Source organism: Protomyctophum bolini, assembly GCF_963924005.1.
Source record: "Protomyctophum bolini genome assembly, chromosome: 14".
NCBI lineage: Eukaryota > Metazoa > Chordata > Actinopteri > Myctophiformes > Myctophidae > Protomyctophum > Protomyctophum bolini.
The window spans coordinates 36781308-36797811 of NC_137875.1; the positions used below are offsets into that span (position 1 = coordinate 36781308).

Sequence of the window (16504 nt, forward strand, 5' to 3'; positions counted from 1 at the left end):
CCTCTAACAGTCTCTGCATGTCCCTGGGGTATGCAGGACGCATGTTCATGACGTCTAGATATTAGATCTATAGGACATTTATTATGATATCTCTGCTGTCAGGGAGAAACCAACTCCACAATGTTCATTAAAAAAACAATTTTAAATAATGCACACTGCCTCATCAAAATTGATATTGTGACTTTATATATTGTATTCCCGACAGTGACGATAGATACATTATTTGGTAACGCTTTACAATAATATGGCCACAAATCATTAGCAGTCATTAGCATGACTCATTAAAGGGGCATTTCAAACATGTGAGATGCTCGATTCATAATTAGATTTTTATCAGACACGCCCCCTCAATTACAAACACTAATTGTAATTTCAAACTCAAATTTGAATACCATGATGGATTCATCTAAAACATCCGTCCTTGGTTCAGGTGACTGAATACTGTAACACGTCAGGGGCCATGCATTTTCTTTCTATAAATAAATAAAAAGGTATAATTGAAAAAACACAGCCCCTCATGAACTAGAATTAGAGGGACAATTAATTGTTGTTTTTATCTTGTTTGAAGTAATAAGGATAAAATGCACATCAAATATCAAAATATTGAATGAATCATTAACAGGTTAAATACTGTCTGGGGTAGACCTATGTTTGAAAGTGAAATATCCCTTTAAACATCCTGCAGTGTTCACTTTTCTCTCATGCCAATGAATTGAATTGAATTGAATTGAATTGAATTGAATTGAATTGAATTGAATTGAATTGAATTGAATTGAATTGAATTGAATTGAATTGAATTGAATTGAATTGAATTGAATTGTGTGTGCATGTGTGCATGTGCATGCATGTGTGTGTGTGTGTGCCTGTACGCATGTGTGTGTGTGTGTGTGTGTGTGTGTGTGTGTGTGTGTGTGTGTGTGTGTGTGTGTGTGTGTGTGTGTGTGTGCACACGTGTGCACGCATGCACGAGCGCACGCATTTGTAAAATGCAAATAAAACGTCTCATTCATTTAAAAATCGATGAATTGTTGCATCGATTTCATTAACACAAGTCGATTCAAATTAGAATTAGAATGAAAAAAAATATATATTTTCAATTGTTTTCCCCATATCATATTTTTTGCTCTGTGTGCGTGTGTAGCCTACATAATTCAAACTGTAGGATTGGTTATTGTGACGGACAGAAGTCATTCCTAATTCCCTTTGCATAGCGTACCGGAGCGCACTCAGAACGCGCCCTTAATTAAGAACCTAACTGCATCTGTGTGTGGCTCTCAGCGGTGTCCCACTATTAGCGACTTTAAGCAACGACGGATACGGCAGTCGGCTACGGCAACCGTAAATGGATCAGTGCTCGATACATAAACCTGTTCTCCGTCGCAGCCCTTTTTACTACGGGAGAACCTACACTACAACGCCATGTCATAACCATGTTTAATGAAATTATAGCTGTCATACATTTATGCCGATTGCTCCATCACCTCTCTTATGCTGTGTCCGTCCTGAAAACAGTCGTTGCTTAAAGTCCCTATATTGACTGGCTGATTGGCTGATGTTGAACTGCACTGTGGCAGAGAAGTAACAGATAGAAGCGCGCAAACTTTATCCCCAGACTATAGACCCCCCCCCCCCCCCCCACCTCCTTGCTGATGCAGTGACTGTCCTGCTTCTGGTCTAGCTTTACGCACGGGACGCATGAATCTCTCCCTCTCCGGTCAGAGTGGGTTGTTGTTTATTTGCATGGCTCAGAAAATAAGTAACATGAGAACGTTATCGAGTTGTATAGGAGGAGGAGAAGGAATACATGTTCACGTCGTGAACGTGGAAGGTCAGCAGATTGTATATTCTGGTGTTGTGCTGCTGGCTGCTATAAATGTTAATATAGACCTATGTCTTCTATTGTGTTCTGAAGGTCAGGCTGCTGTACTGCCACTAGTGTTAATGTTATATTTTGTATTGTGTTCTCGGCTGCGCTGCGCCGCGCTGCCTGGGTACATATACTGTATGTGTCATGCAACCTATTCTGGACGGGAACCCCTTTTGGTGAATTAAGCATTATGTTATTCTTTAGCTGTTGAAAAATAGCAGATCTACAAGCTCATATAGCACAGCACCGATTGCCGCGCTATGAGCTTGTAGATCTGCTATTTTCTTTTAATAGTGAAAATGTGGCGCAAATCTTTGAATATATATATTCTTTCAGAACGAACGTTTTTTTTAACTCAAATCTTTGCTACTGGGGGGGGGGTCCCTGGAACAACATATTTTCAGATGGGGGTCAGCGGCCAGTTACATATATTTTTGGGGGTCCTTGACATGAAAATGTTTGAGAACGACTGACAGCTCTCCCCTGGAGTTGTCTCCTTTGTTTAGTCTCAAACAAAACTCAGGATTCCCTCCCAAACATTTCCACAAGCCTCCCTTATATACCAGGTGAGACCCCACCCACAATGATTAGTAATTGGACCAATCTACTCAAACAAGGTAAACCATGACCCATGAGTTAGACCCACTATACAATTACACATTTCCTTCATAGAGTCTGAATGTTTTCCAAGGCATCACATCAAACACAAAACAATTATGATAGCATTAGGCAACACAGATAAGTAGTATATGATGCTACACACAGCCACACATCCAAGGAGCTTGAAGACAGTCAATTAATGGAAGCAGCTGTGCAGTGTGTGTTTGTAATGTTCAGTTTCACATTGTGGAGTCTTCTAGTGTCTATAGACCGATTCCGTAGCGGGTCTCATGGTCGCAGCCTACGTATTTCCTGTAGGCGGACTCGACGTAGCTGCGGGGTTTAAACCCTCACCAGGCGCACCTCTTCCACTACAGTGAACGGCAGAGTGACTGATGTTAGTTTGCCTCAAACTTTACTCCTTTACCTGCTTTTTTACTAACACTAACATTACAAAGATGCCCAGAACATTGAAATGAACCTGTGTAGTTTATGGCTGCTCCAACAGTAGCCTAGTGGCAACATAAAAAATAAATAAATACGGAATGTCAAAATATCCACCGCGGTGGCTGAGACCAGAGCCATTGAGTAATGGTTGAGACGAAGCAGTTGAAAGATACATAGCCAGTCTTACCCAATACCAAATCTTTCTGTTTCATTAACACAAGACTGCTGTACTTTATACCTCATACTTTAAATGCTTAGTATGAGGTATAAAATACAGCAGCCTTGTGTTCATAAAACAGAAAGATTGGGTATTGGGTAAGACTGAAATTATGTATCTTTCAGGACCTTTCACTGCTTTGTCTCAACCATTACTCAATGGCTCTGGTCTCAGCCACCGCGGTGGATATTTTGACATTCCGTATTTATTTATTTTTTATGTTGCCACTACTGTTGGAGCAGCCATAAACTACACAGGTTCATCTCGATGTTCTGGACATCTTTGTAATGTTAGTGTTAGTAAAAAAGCAGGTAAAAGAGTAAAGTTTGAGGCAAACTAACATCAGTCACTCTGCCGTTCACTGTAGTGGAAGAGATGCGCCTGGTGAGGGTTTAAACCTGCAGTTACGTCGAGTCCGCCTACAGGAAATACGTAGGCTGCGACCATGAAACCGCTACGGAATCGGTCTATAGGGCACGGGTTGCCCCGTGACACCATACATGGTAAATGGCGGCCCAGGGGCCACATGCGGCCCCCACCTTCACTTAATGCGGCCCGCAGGTTAATAGCAGAATACTCATATATTATTGATTTCAGCTAATTACTACAATTCAAATGCTATTGTCTTTTTTTAATTAAAAGGTTACTTTTCAGGATTCCAATTCAGAAATAGCAAAAATAAATGAATAAATCAGGATTTCAATTAAAATATAGCAAACATAGCTGATCTACAAGCTCAAAATGCATTATCAGTTCCTCCAGATCTGCCATGTCCGCCGCGTCACGCCGTTGACCGTTGTACGACAAAGCATAGACTGCTGCCTGTCTGTCTGTCAGCAGAGGCGCAACACTGACCGAACGCTAGGGGGGGATATAGAGCGGCGCCGCGAAGCGGCGCCGCCGAAAAATCCGTCCCCCCCGTCCCCCCCACTACCCTAGGGGAGGGGGGGATGGGGGGGTCTAACCACCAAAACGTGGGGTTATGGTTAGGGTCGGACTACAGAGAGGTTGTTCCAGTGACTCAATGCACATACAAATGCAATGCCAATATGCTATATTAACATTAGAACGTTTTAAAGACAGATTAATTATTGACGACAATGCAACCTGTGGGTCCAACGTCACTGAAAACTTTCATAATGGCAATTAAATTTACTCACGAGTGCTGATGTGAAATGGAGGATGTAAGAACACACTTTTGTTGTATTAGAGCAGGGTAAATATGAAGTTTTGCGCCAAGGTCTTGTTTATATTCCTCTTTACATAGGCTAGGCTGTATTGTCGCAATTTGGTCCGTCTGAGATCTGAGTGAGGGGGCCTTCCTGAGTGAGGGGGTTTCTGACGGCGTCGCTTACTCGCTTCCCCTCTGTCAGAGGTGGAAGCTACGCGCAGCCGTCGGGAACCCCCCCAAACCGACTGTCCCCCCCCCCCTCCAGAAAAGAGGTCTTTCTGCTACAGAAACTGTCAGACGAAGACCAAAAACACTAGCGGGGTTCCTATGTTGCGTTATATTTTTCGAAAGAAGCAACAGCTGTACCTATAGTCTCGTACCAGGCCCAAACTCATTTGGGGGGGACCAATGTGACGCTGGCAGGGGACGCGTCCCCCGCGTCCCCTAGGCTATTGCGCCCCTGTCTGTCAGAATGCTGAAGCACTGAGAAAGCACTGTTACGCCTTTTGTCTTCGTCCTTTTTTCCCCAACTTGACTACAGGAGCAGTGGTCTCAAAAACATAGAGGAAAACTTGACAGAAAAAGACTCGCTCACTATATAAAAAAGAAAAGAAAACTCTAACAGACCGAGACTTAAGATTTTTTTTATTTTTATTATAACATAAAAGTACATTAAAAGTAGCAAATATTTCGGTCCTAAGACCTTCATCAGTGCTATATATACCGGTAGCCTTTTTCTGTCAAGTTTTCCTGCCTGTCAGAATGACCTCTACTTTTAATCATTTGAGGGAAACAAAGAATGTTGTAACTTAATTTAGGTTACAGTTCATTTGTGTAATATTTATATTGCATAACAGTCAAATGTGCTCATTGCATATTGTTATTATTATTACAGTTAAAAGGAGAATTGATTATAAACAAAAGAAGTCGATTTAATTCACAGTATGATTTATTTGATTGATATTGCTTACTAAGAAACAAATTATAAGTTGAACTGCATATCCCATTATGCATTTGTGTTTAGCACCGGATATCCGGGGAACCAAGGCGGGCTTTGTTGTTGTTTTTTACATTGAGAAAAAGAAAGGCTCAGCCTAGTATGGCCGTATGTGCCAAATTGACTAACCAAACTAATTCATTGCATTATTCTGTACCATTTTATGCCTATATAAAATTCAAGCATTCTAGTACCAGCCGACGTCCTCTTATGTTCATTTTGACCGTAGTTTAATCTACAAAGAACACATGTGAGAAACACATCAGAAAAGATAAGAGTCAAGAAGAGAAAAATGCCGGTGCGAGATCATGTTAGATGTGTGAAAAGTGACAATACTATTGACAATATCCTAAGGTGGAAGGGCCAAGGAGGATGCTGTGACCACTAACCCAGCCTTAGCCACTGAAGAGGCAGGACTCAGCAGCCAGGTGGACACCACAGGTGGGTCTGGCATGGAACGTGCACACATAGACATCAAAGGGGGCTTCAGCCCCTGCCCTTTTGCCCGTCTGTAAAATAACTGCCCTTTCTGTGGTGAAAGAAATGCGAATGCAACTACTTTCCTTTCCAACATGCTGGAATTGGAAGGCAGCGCATTCAGGAGAATTGCTTTTCTTTTACGAAGTCTCCTGAACTTGAACATATTTGTTTTGAAATCCACTAGCTAAAGAGTGCTGGGTTGCGCCCCCCAAAAAGATCTGATCTACAAGCTCTCAACGTGTCGCGGTGCGACGCGTTGTGAGCTTGTAGATCTGCTATTTTCGCTATTTTTGTCCAAAAGTGCCCTCTTACGGGATTTCAGCCCCTGCCCCTCTAACACTCTCTGCATGTCCCTGGGGTATGCAGGACGCATGTTCATGACGTCTAGATATTAGATCTATAGGACATTTATTATGATATCTCTGCTGTGGGGGAGAAACCAACTCCACAATGTTCATTAAAAAAACAATTTTAAATAATGCACACTGCCTCATCAAAATAGATCAAAAAGATATTGTGACTTTATATATTGTATTCCCGACAGTGACGATAGATACATTATTTGGTGACACTTTACAATAATATGGCCACAAATCATTAACAGTCATTAGCATGACTCATTAAAGGGGCATTTCAAACATGTGAGATGCTCGATTCATAATTTGATTTTATCAGATTACAAACACTAATTGTAATTTCAAACACAAATTTGAATACCATGATGGATTCATCTAAAACATCCGTCCTTGGTTCAGGTGACTGAATACTGTAACACGTCAGGGGCCATGCATTTTCTTTCTATAAATAAATAAAAAGGTATAATTGAAAAAACACAGCCCCTCATGAACTAGAATTAGAGGGACAATTAATTGTTGTTTTTATCTTGTTTGAAGTAATAAGGATAAAATACACATCAAATATCAAAATATTGAATGAATCATTAACAGGTTAAATACTGTCTGGGGTAGACCTATGTTTGAAAGTGAAATATCCCTTTAAACATCCTGCAGTGTTCACTTTTCTCTCATGCCAATGAATTGAATTGAATTGAATTGAATTGAATTGAATTGAATTGAATTGAATTGTGCACGCATGCACGAGCGCACGCATTTGTAAAATACAAATAAAACGTCTCATTCATTTAAAAATCGATGCATTGTTGCATCGATTTCATTAACACAAGTCGATTCAAATTAGAATTAGAATGAAAAAAAATATCCCCATTTCCCCATATCATATTTTTTGCTCGGTGTGCGTGTGTACTGTGTAGCCTACATAATTCAAACTGTAGGATTGGTTATTGTGACGGACAGAAGTCATTCCTAATTCCCTTTGCATAGCATACCGGAGCGCACTCAGAACGCGCCCTTAATTAAGAACCTAACTGCATCTGTGTGTGACTCTCAGCGGTGTCCCACTATTAGCGACTTTAAGCAACGACGGATACGGCAGTCGGCTACGGCAACCGGAAATGGATCAGTGCTCGATACATAAACCTGCTCTCCGTCGCAGCCCTTTTTACTACGGGAGAACCTACACTACAACGCCATGTCATAACCATGTTTATTGAAATTATAGCTGTCATACATTTACGCCGATTGCTCCATCACCTCTCTTATGCTGTGTCCGTCCTGAAAACAGTCGTTGCTTAAAGTCCATATTGACTGGCTGAATGGCTGATGTTAAACTGCAGTTACTGCACTGTGGCTGTTGTGGCAGAGAAGTAACAGAAGCGCGCAAACTTTATCCCCAGACTATAGATCCCCCCCACCACCCACGAGCTTGTAGATCTGCTATTTTCTTTTAATCGTGAAAATGTGGCGCAAATTTTTGAATATATATTCTTTCAGAACGAACGTTTTTTGGGGGTCCTTCGTCCTTGACATGAAAATGTTTGAACGACTGACAGAAAAATGTCAGGATTTAGAAGGCATTTGTAGAATCGTCCTCAGGTCTAAATGCGTTAAGCATTATGTTATTATTTAGCTGTTGAAAAATAGCAGATCTACAAGCTCGCTGAATATATTCTTTCAGAGCGAATGTTCTTTAACTCAAATCTTTGCTTTCGCTGGAACAACATATTTTCAGATAGGTGTCCGCTCCGCAGCCAAATACAGATAATTCTGGGGGTCCTTGACATGAAAAAGGTTGCACCACTGACATAGAAACATAGATTTTCAGAAAACTGTCATGATTTAGAAGATATTTTGTAGAATCTAAATGGGTTAAAATGGCCAGGGTCCACTTACTGAAATTAATTAATAGTTACCGTCCGTATGCAATAAAGAGGTTTTCTTCTAAACCAGTGTTTCCCAAACCTTTTTAGCCCGTGACCCAAAAATAAAAATATGATGTCTCCCCTCCCCGACACCCAAACTATAGCCTAGTTAAAATAGCCGATCTACAAGCTCACAGCATGTGGCTTCGCGCCGCATTGTGAGCTTGTAGATTGGCTATTTTCACTACTACCTAAACACTTGTTTTCTAATTTATGGAATTTCTTTGATTTTCTTTCTTTGATTTCTTCATGACATTACTTTAAAAAAAATGTTTTTAATTCATGAAACTTTTTGCTTTTTTGGGATTTTCTTTTTTTTATGTCCTGAACTAGTAATAATTAAAAACAAAATGTAGGAAACAAAACATAAAGGGACCCATAACAATGTGTCCATGACCCACAAATGGGTCCCGACCCTCTATTTGGGAAACAGTGTTCTAAAGAACAAGTCTAAAGTTCTAAATTTTAGGAAACACAGAAAACAGACTTAAATGAGGACATTTTGATCTGTAAGGGCAAACCTTACAGTATACAGTATACAAAAATCAATTGCAATACTTAATATAATATTCAAATTGTGAAATCTTACCTGAAATATAGGTTCAAAAGTAGGTCATAATGTAGGCAAGTAGGCATAATGCATGGCTGCCAAATGAACTACTTTTCTCCAGTGCATTTGGTGCAACAGATAAACCACAACTAGACCCAAGCAGAATGTATTAGTAGAGACGATCCATGTTCTCTGTTACAGTGGAACTCATTTATTCTGATATTTGTCTCCTCAGCTCTCCAGACTGAATCACACAACACAACAGGTAAACAAAGAACACATTATTATTATTATTGTTGTTGTTGTTGTTGTTGTTGTTGTTGTCCAATGAATCCACTGTAGTTATTATCCATTCACAATATATTGTTAATACATTTGCATTGGTTGGTTAGATATTCATAAAACTTTCACTTATATGTTTATTTAGATTTATTTTTAAATAGCTAATAAAATAGCCGATCTACATGCGATGCGATGTTGCGATGCGTTACAGAGACCAAAACTTACAAGCCCTAATAGATAGGAAAATAGTTAATCCACAAGCTCACGTTGTGGGCTTGTATCTGCTATTTTCACTGTCTTACTTTATTGCGTTGTGTGCTTGTAGATCGGATATATAGGAAAAAAGTTGAAATATGGAAATAAGAGGTTAACGATATATCCCAGGTGTGGTATTGACAATAATAAACACAGACATTCATAAATTAACTTCACGCATAACTGTCGATAGAACTGTTGCTTTTTCCTCTTATTGTGTAATGATATCCCAACAACTACTTCCTGTGCCTCAGTGTTCAACAGCACGTGTGACAGCGAAGAGTTCCTGTGTCAAAACAAAATATGTGTCCCCAAGAGCTTTGTGTGCGACCATGACGACGACTGTGGTGACGGCTCAGATGAGCCCAAGGAGTGTGGTGAGTGGACGCTTCTCATACTGAATGAATATGGATATGAATTCATTTGGTCTCAGACGGATAGGAAAATATGTTGTGCCTAATGCGAGATCTTGTTAAAACGTTTCAAACATATTCACAATGTCAAGCTCTATACTTCCTGTTCCAGAGTATCCACCATGTGGCTCCAACCAGTTCCGCTGTGCCAACGGCCGCTGTCTCATCCAGAGAGCGTGGGAGTGTGACGGAGAGCTCGACTGTCACGACCACTCAGATGAAGCTCCCAAGAATACTCGCTGCAAAGACCCAAGTAAGAAATGCACACGCATCTTTCCCTTTCCCTTTTCTGCGTTTTTTTTTTCTCTTTTCTTTTTTCCCTTTGTAATCTTCCCCTTTTCCAGCTGTATTGTCTCTGCATCGGGGAAGAGTGGGTGGGCATAATGGGTGGACGGGAGGTAAATGAGGGGTACCTTAAGACATATGTACTGTACCATGAAATGTATATGCTGATCATGAACAAGGACCCCACATGGGAGGGGAAAAAAATGTAAAAAACCCAATAAAAAGATTTATAAAAAATAAAAAAAAGATGCACACGCACGTACACGCACACACACACACACACACACACACACACACACACACACGCTCTCTTTGCTGCTCAGTGTAGTGGAATAGATGGCTGTCAAACTCCTGTCTCTTACAGTATATACTGTACATACTGTACCTGTGCATGTCAGAACTATTGGTGTGTCTTAAATAAATACTCTCATGTGAGGTGCATGGGGTCATTCCTATACATATTATACGTTGTGGAGAGATATATCAATATTGATTGATTGATTGATTGATTGATTGAATATAATATTAGACAGAAATGCAAACAGCACGAGTACAGTCAAACACAAAAAGTGGTGTGGACTGGATGGATTGTTTCCATCAAGGTCTTATGTAAACAATAGAGAATACACTATTCTATATTACAAGGTAGGATATTGAAGATATCAGTCACACATTAAATTAATAAATAGATACATTAATAAGAGAACGTCAAACATCATCCATAGACATAACTATAGAACTGGCTTTTTGCTCTTATTCTATAATAATGGATTGACCTAAACAACTACTTCCTGTGTCTCAGCAAACCTGTGCCGCAGCGACCAGTTCATGTGTCAAAATAAACGATGCATCCGCAAGAGTTATGAGTGTGATGGAGACAATGACTGTCGCGACAACTCAGATGAGGCTCACTGCCCAGGTAAGACGCACACACGCACGCACGCACGCACGCACGCGCACACACACACACACACACACACACACACACACACACACACACACACACACACACACACACACACACACACACGCGCTCTCTTTGCTGCTCAGTGTAGTGGAATAGATGGCTGTCAAACTCCTGTCTCTTACAGTATATACTGTACATACTGTACCTGTGCATGTCAGAACTACTGGTGTGTCTTAAAGAAATACTCTCATGTGAGGTGCATGGGGTCATTCCCTATACATATTATACGTTGTGGAGAGATATATCAATATTGATTGATTGGTTGAGTGATCAAGGTCAAGGTCTTATGTAAACAATAGAGAATACACTATTCTATATTACAAGGTAGGATATTGAAGATATCAGTCACACATTAAATTAATAAACAGATACATTAATAAGACATCATCCATAGACATAACTATAGAAATGGTGTAAACTTTTACACGATCAGAATCACATTCATCTAAACCTCCTCTGCTTCCATTGCTCTTCCACTCCAACAGAGAAGAAATGTGATCATCACCCAGCCTATGTCTGTCACAACGGGAACTGTGTCCAGGAGACAGTGCTGTGTGACGGCAAGGACGACTGTGGCGACGGCTCTGATGAGCTCAGCAGCTGCTCTGTTAACGAGTGTCTGAACAGCGAGCTGAGTGGCTGCTCCTCCCAGCTCAGCTGTAAAGACTTCAAGATAGGCTTCAAGGTATGGAATCAACAGCGCCATTTGACACAGATTCCACCAAGACACTGATGAAACACCTGGTCAGCATCACGCTCTGTTCCTGTCTCCTTACAGTGCACTTGTCCCAGCGGCTTCCGTCTGAAGGACGATGGGAAGACGTGTGTGGATGTAGATGAGTGTAGCAGCTATCCCTGCACCCAGCACTGCAACAACACACAGGGCAGCTTCCACTGTCTCTGTGTGGAGGGGTACCAGCTCAGCCCTGAAGACCCCACCATCTGCAGGTCCACATCTGGTAGGAAACAGTGGAGCTCAAAGCACTGAAAGCACATTGGTTGTCTATTCCAAGAATAGCAGATATACAGTACGTACATTATACAAGCTCACAGCGCGGCACTACTGTATGTGCCGAGCTATGAGATCGTATAGCCAGAGGCGGACTTACCCTTGGGCTAGGGTGGGTTGCAGCCCGGGGCCCCCGACTAGGGTGGCCCCCGAAAAATATTAAAAAGTTTTTATTATAAAATTGTAAAGTATTGAAATCCAATTCAAGTGAAATGTGTACCTGCCTCTCTTTTTAGGGGCCTGGGTACTATAAGCATTGGTTTCATGTTGCGCTGCTGTCTCTGTCAGATCAATAACCTGTCGACATCAGTATCAGTGGGTAACACCCTTCGCTACGAAGGGTAGCGTCCCAGATCGTCCCAGATCCCTCTTACAAACTGCTGCGTACGACAGTAGACTGAAGCTAAGAAGGCTTTCAGGAAATTGTTTTGCTTCTAAGTTCATTCATCCAGGAGGTGCTTTCCCGAAGCCAGATAAGAAGACTCGTAATGTGCTCTTGAGAACCAACTTAAGTAGTGCTTCCTGAAAGCAGTTAGGTAGCATGTAATGCTGTGCACTTGAGAACCAGCTGCTATACTACTGAAGATACTGCATAAACTCAAAACCTTTTGGGGAAACGGGTTTGCTGCTAGTACCTTAGGAGGCCTGAGTCTGACATCTCTCTGAGTTGGTTATTTTAATTAATTCATGAATCTTTTTGTTGTCTCTTTTTGTCAATCTCTTTGTAACTGTTATTTTTGTCTATTTTAACTCATTCAGCACGAGAACCCCTTTTGGTGTTTTAAGCATAATTTTGAACTTCTATTGAAAAAATAGCAGATCTATAAGCTCATAGCGCGGCACCGAGTGCCACGCTAAGACATTGTAGATCTGCTATTTTTGAAAAATCATGAAAATCTGGCGCACATCTTTGAATATGTATTATTTGAGAGCGAACATTTTGAAGTAATATCTTTGCTTCTGGGGGGGGGGGGGGGGTGTCCCTGGAACAACATATTTTCAGATGTGGTTCGGCGGCCAATAACATATAATTGTTGGGGTCCTTGACATGAAGTAATTTGAAAACCACTGACATAGAAACCTTTTTTTTCCAGAAAACTGTCATGATTTAAAAGAATCTGGTCTCAGTCCTAAATGGGTTAACATACATAGATACAGAGTTTGGTTTTATTTGCATTTTCTATTGTTGTATTGGCTTATTGTTTGTTTGTCTGATGCCACATGGCAGGAACAGGTATCTGTTTATTTCTGTACTAATATTGTGTGTTATTGGTCTAATACAATCTACGGTTGTAAATTATCATTCATGGTAACTCTAATATTTACATTGCTTTCTCATCTCTACTGTATGTAGTTTTATAAATGATGCTGTGTTCATGAATATGTTCTGTCTCTCCCAAACAAACAAATTAAGCATTGCATTTTACGCTAAATAAATGTGATGTCAAATTTTCTCTAGATGTGGAGCCCTTCCTCATCTTCACCACCGAGAACAAACTGAATAAGATGAACTTGAACGGCTCCAACCACACTGTGCTCAAACAGGTGAAAACCATTGAACATACTGTAACAACACATCCTATACACGCTTACATCCACCAACAATAACACATTTGAGCCCCTAATTAACTGACGATATTAAAACCTGGATGGATGAAAACCTCTTATATCTCAATGACAATAAAAGGGAAATCATCATCTTTGGACAACGCTCCAGTGGCTCCACCCCTCCTGTCAACAACCTCGGCCCCCTCACTTCCAATATCAACACAGGCGCAAAAGAATCTTGCTGTTATTTTCGATAATATTTTTTAAATTTGATAAGCTCTGTTGTCAAAACAAGCTTTTATCACCTACGCCTCCTCACCAAGGTTAAACCCTGCCTCCCCCACAAACAATTTGAAATGGTCATTCACTCCTTCATCTCCTCAAGGCTGGACTATTGTACTAATACTATGGCATCAACCAATCCTCACTCCGAAGACTCCAATTAGTCCAAAATGCTGCTGTCCGCCTTCTCACCGGACCTAAAAAGTTTGACCACATCACACCAGTCCTGATATCACGCCATTGGCTCCCGATAAAACAAATAATTTATCTTTTAGATCCTACTTTTTTACTTTTAACCCATTCAGGACAGGAACCCCTTTTGGTGTTTCTAAGGATTATCATGTTATACTAGCTATTGAATAGCAGATCTACAAGCTCATAGCGCGGCACCGAGTGCCGCGCTACAAGCTTGTAGATCTGCTATATTTTTTTTATTGTGAAAATGTGGCACAAATCTTGAATATATTGTGGGCACCACTGAACAACGATAGGCAGGAGACACAGCAAGGTTTGCCTACTCGGGCATTTATTGAGAGGATTATGTTAAAGTTCAAATCAGATCCAGCACACACACTTGGTTAACTTAGGTTCTTCCTATTTCCAGGGCAAAACAGTCTATAATTCCTCTCACTCCTATTCCTTCAGGAGTGTTATTTCCATCTGGGTTAATCCTCTTCAGGATTCCTCCATCCTGGGGTTGCCTGTGTAATGAGAAACACTATTAGCACAGAGTCTGAACAAGTGGCAACAGTGAGGGGATGTGTGTTTGTGGAGACCTACCGCCAGATTGCCACGTCAGTTCTCCCTCCGTGAGTCAGTGGAGAATTTCAAACATTACGCGCGCAGCGCGGCTGTTGCGTAATTGCTCTGATTGAGGAGGAAGACGGGTAGATACGTGTGGTCAATCACGTGACCCAGGGCGGGTCGCTGTCTTCTGAGCTGGGCTCCGCCTCTGACGCTCCACTGACTCTCGTTGGGGTGGCGCTCTGACGGCCCGCTGTCATGTGACATCCCACAATATATTCTTTCACAGTGAATGTTTTTAACTCATAACTTTGCTTCTGGGAGGACCCTGGAACTACATATTTTCAGATGGGGGTCCTTGCCATGAAAAAGGTTGAGCACCACTGAGAGACAATGAGAGGTCTATAAGGTCTAAATGGGTTCAATCTCTTGCCCTATCTGGCTGAACGTATACAGCGCTACAACCCTCCCAGAGCTCTGAGGTCTGCTGACCAATCACTGCTGACCGTGCCAACCACCTGAACCCTCAGAACAAGAGGTGGCCGCGCTTTAGCGGTGGCGGCCCCAGAGCTGTGGAACAACCTCCCCCACTTTATTAGAGCCGCCCAATCCATCGAGATTATTAAATCCTTACTTAAAAAGTACGTGGATTTTAATGTAATCTGATTTTAATGTGCTCATATATTCCTATATTGTCCATGTATGCCTCATTTGCCATGTATCTGGTTCTACTTGATGTAAATTGCTTTAAATGTTATTTGCTCTAAATGTTTTTTCTTTCCTGTGAAGCACTTTGGTCAATTTCGGTTGTGTTAAATGTGCTATAAATAAAGGATGATTTGATTTGATACAATTCACACACTGCTTTTGACATGTCGGAATGTATTCGACCTGTCAGAGACTAACTGCTAACTAACTAACTGCTGTGCTGTGACAGGACTTGAATGAAGCGTGGGCTCTGGACTTTGACTACAAGCAGCAGATGGTCTATTGGACAGACACCAAGACGATCAGTCGTATGCACATCAATGGCAGTGACGTCCAGGTCAGTGTGACAAATACACAGATGGGAAGTGAAATAATGTCAGAAAATGGTTATTGTATTCAAAATGCTTTGTAATATCACTGTTGTTAGACAGTGTGGTGGTAACTAAGTATTTTTACTCAAGTACTGTACATATTAAACACTGTAAGGTACGTGTAATTTCCCAAGTATTTATATTTCCTAATACATACTGGCCTGGTACTCCACTATATCTCAGAGGCATATTTGTACGTTTTACTTTAGTTACTTGCAGTGGTGGACAGTAATGAATGAGGTACTTTGTTTTAGTAGTGTTCTTAAGTACATTTATGAGTATGTGTGGTTTACTTTAGTATTTCAATCCACTGCATTCCAAAGACGTAATATTGTACTTTTGACTCCACTACATTTCTAGGAAGGTAAAAGGTACATTCTGAATTAACGATCTATAAGCTCACACCGCGTCGCATCAGGACACGTTGTGATAGTTGTAGATCAGCTATTTTCACTACCATTGATATTGTTTTGAAGGTGGTTGTGGATTGGGCCGGATGGGGGAGTGTGTGTGTGTGTGTGTGTGTGTGTGTGGGGGGGGGGGGGGGGTCTAAATACAGCAATACATTGATACAAATTATTTATGTACAAATTATACAGTATAGGCTACAAGTACGCCAGTACTTTAGCTCAAGTACACATTTATAGAGAAATGTATACTTGCTATACTTAGTTGAGTAATATATACTCAACTACGTATCTATAGTATACGTAGTTGAGTATCTATACTTTGACTCAAGTATACTGGGCTTGAGTACTTTGTCCACCACTGCTTACTAGTTACTTTGTAGATTTAGATTGTTATGATGTTATAAATAATAACATTCATTATTGAAAATATTCAACATAGTTAGAAAATAGCAGATCTACAAGCTCACAACGCATCATGTCACAATGCATTGTGAGCTTTATAGCATGTGTAGACCTGCTATTTTCAAAAAGCCAAATTATGAAATAAGGCTTAAGTGCTGAGAGTTGTGCAAACAAGCAGAAAGGTTGAGTAGTGGCAGTTAGAACACTTTATACAATATCCT

The 16504-nt window shown here is 40.8% G+C and overlaps 1 long non-coding RNA gene across 1 annotated transcript; it reads left to right on the forward strand.

The window, feature by feature from the left end:
* The first annotated feature begins 5666 nt into the window (after nucleotides 1-5666).
* LOC308327809 lies at nucleotides 5667-9733 on the forward strand. Its single transcript, XR_013965223.1, has 4 exons — nucleotides 5667-5740; nucleotides 8843-8872; nucleotides 9399-9521; nucleotides 9670-9733. It is a non-coding gene; the product is annotated as an uncharacterized lncRNA (long non-coding RNA).
* Nucleotides 9734-16504: the final 6771 nt, after the last annotated feature.